The sequence below is a fragment of the Astatotilapia calliptera genome, chromosome 15 (assembly GCF_900246225.1).
Source record: "Astatotilapia calliptera chromosome 15, fAstCal1.2, whole genome shotgun sequence".
NCBI classification, from domain to species: Eukaryota; Metazoa; Chordata; class Actinopteri; order Cichliformes; family Cichlidae; genus Astatotilapia; species Astatotilapia calliptera.
Genome location: NC_039316.1, coordinates 23,815,799 through 23,824,837, shown reverse-complemented (window position 1 = coordinate 23,824,837; position 9,039 = coordinate 23,815,799). Strand labels below are relative to the sequence as shown.

At 41.1% G+C, this 9,039-nt stretch overlaps 1 long non-coding RNA gene across 1 annotated transcript; it reads right to left on the bottom strand.

Annotated features, from left to right (window-relative positions):
* Positions 1-8,406: 8,406 nt before the first annotated feature.
* On the bottom strand, positions 8,407-8,787 carry LOC113006591 (uncharacterized). Its single transcript, XR_003269781.1, has 2 exons — positions 8,659-8,787; positions 8,407-8,577 (listed from the first exon to the last, which is right to left on the bottom strand). It is a non-coding gene; the product is annotated as an uncharacterized LOC113006591 (long non-coding RNA).
* Positions 8,788-9,039: the final 252 nt, after the last annotated feature.

The window sequence follows — 9,039 nt, the reverse complement described above, 5'->3', positions numbered from 1 at the left end:
AACAGAATGGGAACGCCAGAGGGGCTGACCTAAGGATTTAGAAACTCAGAACTAAAGGCATGAAACCACAGCATTGAATGGGACTGGTACCAGGTTTAAGGGGAAAAAAACCCAAAACACATTAAAAGTACAAAACCAGAAAATCCCTCAAACATCACAAAACTCAAAACTAGCATTTTGCCCAGCAGTTTCATGCATTTAGAACAACAACATGTAAGTATCCTTCAGTTTATTTTGCATGAATATTAAGAATAAGGATAAAACATAATTTAGCAACATGTTGTATATCAATCCAATATTTATTTAAAATGACTGAGGACATCAATGAGCAGTCCTCATCTCCTCTTCCTCTCCTGTCTTACTTTCATCATAGTACTATAAACGATGCACCTTTGTATGTGATAAGTACTGGCGATGGATACACCAATACGATTACCTTTTATGTGTTTTTGCTCTGTTTAGGATTAAATTTTTGTTTGGTGTTAAGTGACATAAAATAATAGGTCCTCTCAAATTTCTTAAACCTAAAGTAATGAGGAGTACAATTATTTAGTTACAAGGGGCTAAAAATACATAATTATTAAATGTTTTTGCATTATTCCTCTGACTCTAAACAAAACTTGGTGTGGGAGTAAGAGGCTGAATGTTACGGTACCACCTCAATAAACCTTGGGTGAGAGCGATACATCTGGTGCTTGGGAGTCTACACAAACCTCACGATATTCAGTGGAAAGCTGTTGTCTTTCATTCCTGTTAAATTAAATCAGCTATTTTCCTAACAGGTCTGGGGTCCGTTCCCAAAAAATGAATCACTACGGTGGAAACAATGAAGTTGTATTCGAAGTCAGCTTAAGTTCTTAATGCCAACTGAATCAGGTTTTCTCATATATGAGATAAACTTAATTCACATTTTCAGAGTTTTTGAATCAACTTTGACGCTTAAAGCCAAGAATTGGCTGAATGTTGTCTGAATATTCTAGAGGGAAAAGAAAGTTTTAATTCGAAATAAGTCCAACATGAAAAAAGGAAAAATTCATGTCTTTTGTCCTCATCCTTCCCTCACCCCCTACCGATTCACTCCTCCCTGAACCTGGTTCCACTGGAGGTTGCTTCCTGTTAAAGGGAGTTTTATCTTCCCACTGTTGATAGGTGCTTGCTCATTGGGAATCATCTGATTGTTGGGATTTCTCTGTATTTTTGTGGGGTCTTTACATTACCTTAGGCACCTTGGAGCGACTTTTGTTGTGATTTGGTGCTGTATAAATAAAACTTAATTAAACAGCACTGAAAAAATGCAGAAACAGAAGGAACTAAAACTGCTTCTACTAAAACAAAAAAGTACAAAAAAAATTGAATCAGCACTTTATCTTATGTGTTATAATTCGGGAGATTCTTTGACTTTCTTTTAGTGCCAACTCTGTAATCAGCTCAGTGTCTGCCAACCTTTCATTAAACTGGCAGAACGAGTATTTTTAGGAACGGTTCCACAAATCGACAAAACCACTGAGAAGATATGAACACCATCTGGTAACAGCATAAGAAGCCCCCACATGTGAAAGAGTAACTCAGACATGGTTGTGAAAGATTTGCTTTCATCTTCTTTCAGCTCTAGGTTGCTCTTCTAATTTTCTTGATTTAATTTACATTAACACAGACTTTCACAGCCTATTGGATTTCTTATCTTAACCTTTGATCTAATTTCAAACACATGCAAACTTTCCCCTCTGCAGTAATGTGATCTCACTCCTTATTTCTCGTCTATGTGCGGCACCTGTGTCACACATGATCCAAATTGGCGAACTGGAAACCCCAGTTGGAAGTTTACTCATTGGGTGACGGCTGATTTGAGCTTATTTGTTTGTTTGCTTGAATTTATGATGACAGTTTGTTCAAACCCGAGGAATGAAGGCAGCTTTTGCTATCATCATATGCATAACTATGCAATGATGGAAGGTCTAAAATGAAAACTTCACAGAAACCCACTCTGGGTTCTCATCTGAGTAACCGGCAGGTAAGATGGTAGGGATTACATTTTAGTTTTAAACAGTCCAAATGCGGACTTTGTGTTCTTCTATAACATTGTTTCATCACAGGAACGACATTCGGGAAAACCCATTAAACATCTGTCTGATCATTTCACTTCCCACACATTCATCTCTCCAAATTTCCCATAATTTATACTCCTGCATTTTAGAAGCCTTATGAAAGGATACAGACTCTAACGATGAAACCTCGATCAGCACGAGCCTACAACTACACCAGATGTGGATCAAATACCCTGCTGAAAGTAGTCTGAACCTAAAAAGAAACATTTGTGTGTAATTTTTTATTTTTTAACAGCTTTTTTTCTTTTATAACTGCTTTATTCTTTCATTTATATTTAGTATGTTGACAATTTGTATGTTGTATTTTTCATACAATGCTTGGTCTCAGTTTTTCATAATGTTTGTTTTTATGTCGAAGCCGTTGTAAAGCATTATTATTATTATTATTATTATTATTATTATTATTATGTTGGACTTCCTCACTGGCAGAACTCAGGTGGTGAGGGTGGGTAGGTGCATCTCCAACACCATCACCATCAGCACGGGAGCGCCACAGGGGTGTGTCCTCTCGTCACTGCTGGTGGCGGACTTCAGAAGGAGTCAGCACAGAGACTACAAGCCCATTATCATTAATGGAGCTCCAGTGGAGAGGGTGCAGTCCTTCAAGTATCTCGGTGTCCACATCTCCTCAGACCTGACATGGTCTGCCCACATTCAGGTCCAGACCAAAAAGGCTAGGCAGCACCTGTACCACCTACGACAACTGAGGAAGTTCAGGGTCTCTCCAGTGATCCTCAGTACTTTCTATACAGGCGCTGTGGAGAGCATCCTCACACAGAACATCACATCCTGGTATGAAAACAGCTGTGTCAAGGATAACAAAGCTATTCAGAGAGTGATCCGTATGGCAGAATGCTGCTGCAGGACTGCTCTCTTTTCCCTACAGGTCATTTACTTCAGGAGATGCTGGACTAGAGCAACTCAGATTTTGAAGGACCCGTCCCATCCCAGCAACGAACTGTTCCAACTTCTAAAATCAGGCAGAAGCTTCCGCACCATCCGAAGAAGAACAGAGAGGCTCAAGAGGAGTTTTTACCCTCAGGCCATTCGTGTGTAGAATCGGAAATGGAATCGACAGTTATCAGTGAGGGGGGACGACCACCCTCAGGACAAAAAACAGCTTTTTGTGTCAGCTGTTTTTTATTGTTATTACATTTATTCTACTGTACAGTTGAACATTTAAACATGGGTGTTTTTGGGGGATTGACTCATTTTTGGGTCCAGTCATGAGTGGCCTCTAGAACTGCAGTTTTCTGTTGTTGTTGGGGTTTTTTTGGCACTTCCACGTTGGCTTCACTTTTTTTAGCGTGTACAGCGCTGAATCATAAGTTTATGAGAAGAGAGTGTAATTTTTTCTGGCTTTTTTTGGAAATGCGTCCGCAGTTGCTCCTGAGCTTTCCCTCCAATCCTTTTATGTTGAAAACGTTCAGTCCAGTGAAGCCATTTGTGGTGGGTGTGCGGTCAGAAACTGAATGCGCTGTAAGTAAACCATGAGTCACTGACGGAGCGGTCGGACCACAAGCATCTCCACAGGTAGCATGTTCACCAGTTTTGTTTGGGAGCTTTGGTCTCCACGGAGACTGCTAAACACCTGACTCGACTTGGGTTTACTCAGCAGTTCTGTGTTTAACTCGCAGCAGATGGGAATGGACTCCAGAGCAGTTGGAAACTATAACAGACTCAAATTCTGTGTAACTAAGCTTTGTTGTGTCCTAATGTAAACACGGCCATTTCCTGTAAATTACTCCACAGGTCATCTGACACCTGCGGGTTATTTCCAGAGAAAGGTTGACCAGAAAAAAAAATCTGAGCTCACAAAACACTTTGTCTCATTGGGGCCTTTTATCAGATTTCACGTTTCCTTGCAAGAGGCAGTTCTCTCCTGAATTTAAATTTATCATTTGGCTTCATTTATTCAACTCTTTGATTACAACACAACAAACAAAACATCAAGCAGGCCCAAAAGCAAATGCACTGCAGTCTGAAACACAGTTTGCCTTTTTGCAATTAAAAGCATTTGAGTATTTGAAAACTTGGCTTGAAAAAGTTTCAAATTTGTTGACATAGAATAGATATCTGTAACAGAGTTAAAAATGCTGATGTCGATTTAAAGTGCCGTGTTGTGTTCGGTACTTCTTTGTGCAGGTTTAAATGAGTTTCCATGGATCAGGACAAGATTAAGTGTAGCTTGTAATAAAAGTGAGGTCTAGACAGCGTTTAGTCAAAGACATTTCTTTAGTAATGCAACCCTGAAGTACCTGCAGCAACAATGAGAGCTGCTTGAATTCTCCAAATGTGAAGTTTCTTCACTCGTGTCTTTGCACACTTTACGTTTACACACCTATACTGCATCCAGCCATTAGCAATTATTTATCTCCGGCTCTTTCTGCCATAATCTGCTTTTTGTCTCGTCTCCCTCCCATCACCCTCAACGACCCGTGGCAGATGACTGTCCCCCTGAGCCTGGTTCTGCCGGAGATTTCTTCCTGTTAAAAGGGAGTTTTTCTTTCCCACTGTTGCCAGCGGTGGTTCACTGTTGTTTTACTCCCTAAAAAAGACATTTTGAAAAAATAAACAAAAATGTTCTTGTGACCCGTGGTAGGTACCTATTTAAAATAGGACAGAGCCATAGGCGCACAGCCAGTTAAAGAGTTTAATTTTTAATACAAAATTTAAAAAAAAGTAACAGTGTAACAGCAGCACCTAAAACCAATTAAAAACTTTACTTGCGGGGAACTGTTTAAGAACAAATCGACATATCACACACGCGTTAAAAAGTGACGGCAACTCTCAGATAACCCCAAAGACACTATAGGCCCACCGCAGTGCATGCAAAACGCTGCAAGACAAAAACAAAAAATCATATCTTCATGTCAGTCTTCTGACATGGAGATATGATCCCTGATGAACCCCCCAGTCCTTCTATCTCTGACACAGTCGTGCATTTCCACTGTTTTTTTGTTTGTTTGTTTTTTTTGTTACAAAAACTGAAAACTAATGATGTTGAAGCTTTGTGTCTATTTGTGGTTATTTGCATAGATGTTCGCCATTGGTTGTTTTTGTGTGTTTTCATTCCAAAAGTTTTTAATTAAAAATTTCACTTGTAGTGAAACTACTAAATGTTTTTCTTAATTTTTTAATTAGGAAAATTTTTTAAATGAATTACTCGCTTTGCTTATGTTCAGCTTATTTTAAAGTTTTCAGTTTTAACTTTCTCTGGTGTTACTTCTGCTTTCCAAATGTGTCATTTTACAAGCATTAATTTCACTAAAAGCAAAAGAAACGCTGAAATAAAACGTGTTTTGAAAGTATTTAGCAGTGGATACCAACTCTTCCCGTCTTCTTTTATTGTCTGGAGAGTGCTTGACATTTTCAGAATAATAAAGATGTTCTGTTTTTGTCTCTGGGTAATATTATGATGATATATGGATGCTGCTCGAGCAAGTCATTGATGGATGAAGTTCTTTTACCATCTGCATCCTCTTTATTTCTTAGAAACTTGATGGATTTATTTATTTATTTTTTTAGAGCAGATTAAAAGCACATTGCTGTCATGCTGTGAGCGGTTTCACACTTCATTTAGAAGAAAATGTTTGTTACTCTGCTTACTCGGGATTTATATGTGAGTGCCAGTGTTTAAAAAAAAAAAGAATCAGAAAAAACATTACATGAATTGCACAATATAAATGAACAAAAGTATGCAGACAGGCATATTTGGTCTGGGGACATTTTTCAAGAGCACTTTTGGACCTCCATTTCAAAGAAAGGCACCAATGTTACCATTTTATATTAATCTTATTACTTGAGACACAAGTTCTACTTGGAAGTTTATGTAAGTGCTGTGTCCCCTTTGTTAAATGATGAGTTACAGGCCCATCAATAATCCCATGTCCTTGTCCCAGCATCTGCCGTATTGATTTTTTTTGTTTTCTTTAAATAAGTTGTCACGCTCATATCACAGTACAGTTTTGCAGGTGCTCCAGACACCAGATATTTTAACACTTAAGTAATGATGACTCACTGTTTGGCCAAAGGCTTCAGTGTGCAGATTAAGCTCATTATCTTGATTTTAGTTTTTTTGGAGCCAAATAATCCAAACCATGCAGCAAAGATTAATGACTCAACTGTTACGGATGGATCATTTTAAACACTTTCTTGCGTCTGCCTTCTGACGCTCGGTGTCAAACACACCACAGATATTAAACAACAAATTGTTTTATATTAGAGAAACCTCAAACAATGTAAATGATTAGAATCATATTTTTTCCCAGTTGAAGCAGAAGGCAAAAAATGGAAATGTCTTGTAAAATGAGGCTGTTGGCTGTTACACCTGTTACATCTGACTACATCATTACGAGTGAAGTCCAACACGGAGTGTGGAAGATGATAAATCGGCTGTGTCTAAAATCTGGAGCAAGTACAAACAAATCAAACTTTTAAGGTTATAAAAGGAAAACATGGGTGACATCATGCACACAATGTTCCACGTTCAAATCACAGATTTGTATGCTTTCACGCTTCATGAACAAATATCAGCCTGTCTGTAATAGGTCATTTAAAAATCAATACTACTACTAATAAGATTTATAATCATCATCATCACCTTTTGATGATTATTTGCAGTTTTCCAAAACATAAGCCAGAAAATGCTCATCAGTAACAAAACCTAAATTCCACATAGAGAAAATAAACCCTAAATGGGCCGGTGTCTGTTTTGGTAAATGGCCTGCTTTTGCTAGTCCCCCCTAGGGACCCCAAAGCGCTTTACACACCCAGTCATCCACCCACACATTCACACACTGGTGGAGGCAAGCTACAGTTGTAGCCACAGCTGCCCTGGAGCAGACTGACAGAAGCGAGGCTGCCATATCGCACCATCGGCCCTTCTGGCCAACACCAGTAGGCGGTAGGTGAAGTGTCTTGCCCAAGGACACAACGACCGAGACTGTCCGAGCCGGGGCTCGAACCAGCAACCTTCCGATTACAAGGCAAACTCCCAACTCTTGAGCCACGATTAGGAATGGGTATCGTTTAGGTTTTATCCGATACCGGTGCCAAATCGGTACTTTTGAAACGGTGCCGGTGCTTAAACGGTGCTCGAACCGGTGCTTAAAGAATGGAGAACACAAACTTTGTCCAAAAACCTCTCATGTTCAGCTGGGTTTTTTTGTAAAAAGATAACAATGTTAGCCTTTTCTGCAGCTATGGGGCATATATGGTATCACTCTTGGCTGGAAGCAGTGCTTAATCAATGGGAAAAACACAAACTTTGTCCAAAAACCTCATGTTTAACTGTTTTCCACTTTTTCTTTGGTCATTTTAGCCTTTTTGGCCAGGGTGAAGGGAGTATCTGCCATCAAACAAGAAGACAGCCACATGTAGCTATGATGATGTTTGCTAGTTCACCTTACATGCATTAATGTAATAACGTGGTTAGCATACTCAACGTAAATTACACACGAACAACATGAAGCTACTCACGCAGAGAAGAACGGCTGCTGCTGCCATCATCATCCGTCATCATTTCTGCTACACTGGCAGGGCTAGGGGCCAGGACTCTATTCTTCGGGTTTTTGGGGGCTGTTGCTCCGGGTCCGATAACTGGCAACCCACCCGACGTGCACGGTGTGAGGTCTCGCAGCAAGCTATCAAATACGGCGCATTTCTCAGCTTTTAAAAAAAACGCTATGCGTCGCCAGCTGTTTAATCGGATTCTTGGTGTTACCTCCTTGGACAGTATCACAGTATCAGCTTAAAGCACTTGTTGCAGGCTGCTGAGTTTGCATATTTTGCTGTGAAGTACAGCCAGACTTTTGACCGCTTCGCCTTGGGCATTTTTAATCTGTAGCTCTGCTCTAACAGAACGTACGTACCTGGCCCCGCCTACTATCCTCGGAAACGTAAAATGATTGGCTAGAAGTGTATCACAGCTCAGGAAAAAAAAGCACCGAAATAAAGCACCGAAATGTGCGCTGCTTTTCGGTCTGGTTACTACCGTTTATGTCAGAACCGGTGCCATCATGGCACCGGACACCGGTACCCATCCCTAGCCACGATCTTCCGTTTTAACATTTTAATTTAAACATATAACTCCTCTCCTTTTAAATGATCATATCTGTCATTAAAATGACTTCATGATTCTAGCTTCTTGGTAACATTTCAGAGATGCAATATCTTCATTATTTATTTTATTTTATTGTCATTGCAGTGAGTTGATCCCCTGGCAGCGATGGATCACGTACTCGTTGTCCTCGTGTTTTTGTCACAACGGGACTGAACGGACTCACGCGCAGGCTCTAGGTCTTGAAAGCACAAGAGTCTTTATTATGATGCACCAGGTGATTATTTACAAAAGTGAGGGGAAAGCCGGGCTCCGGGGGTCCACACACGAACGGGAAAGACACGCACACTCTCCGTCCACTCCTCTTCACACTCCACTCACTCGGGTAACACAGGGGTAGGTCCAGGGAATCTGTACACAGAGACACGAATGGGTAGTTAGGTAAATCGCTATGAAACACTTCTGAAGTCATTGAGCTGGGGTTACACTGACGAGGGTCGGCAACGGTCCAGCGACGAGAAACACAGGGCTGCCGTCTTATAAAGGAGCTGGATCACTCGTGATGAGCCACAGGTGCGTGGGCCAAGGGCAGGAGCCCGCAGGTGAGCTCCGCCCAGGCAGAGGGAGGAGGGAAAGAGGGGAAAGGAGAGAGCAGGAAAAAAATAAAAAAAGGAATACAAAACATATGTAGCCGTACTGAGCCGACCGGGTAGGCACAGGGACCCTGACAGTACCCCCCCCTCAACGGGAGCCACCCGGCGACCCACCGGGCTTACCAGGGTGCCGGCGATGGAAGTCACGGAGCAGGCGCCGACACAAAACAGCCGAGCGAGGCACCCAGGAGCGCTCCTCCGGCCCGTAGCCCTCCCAATC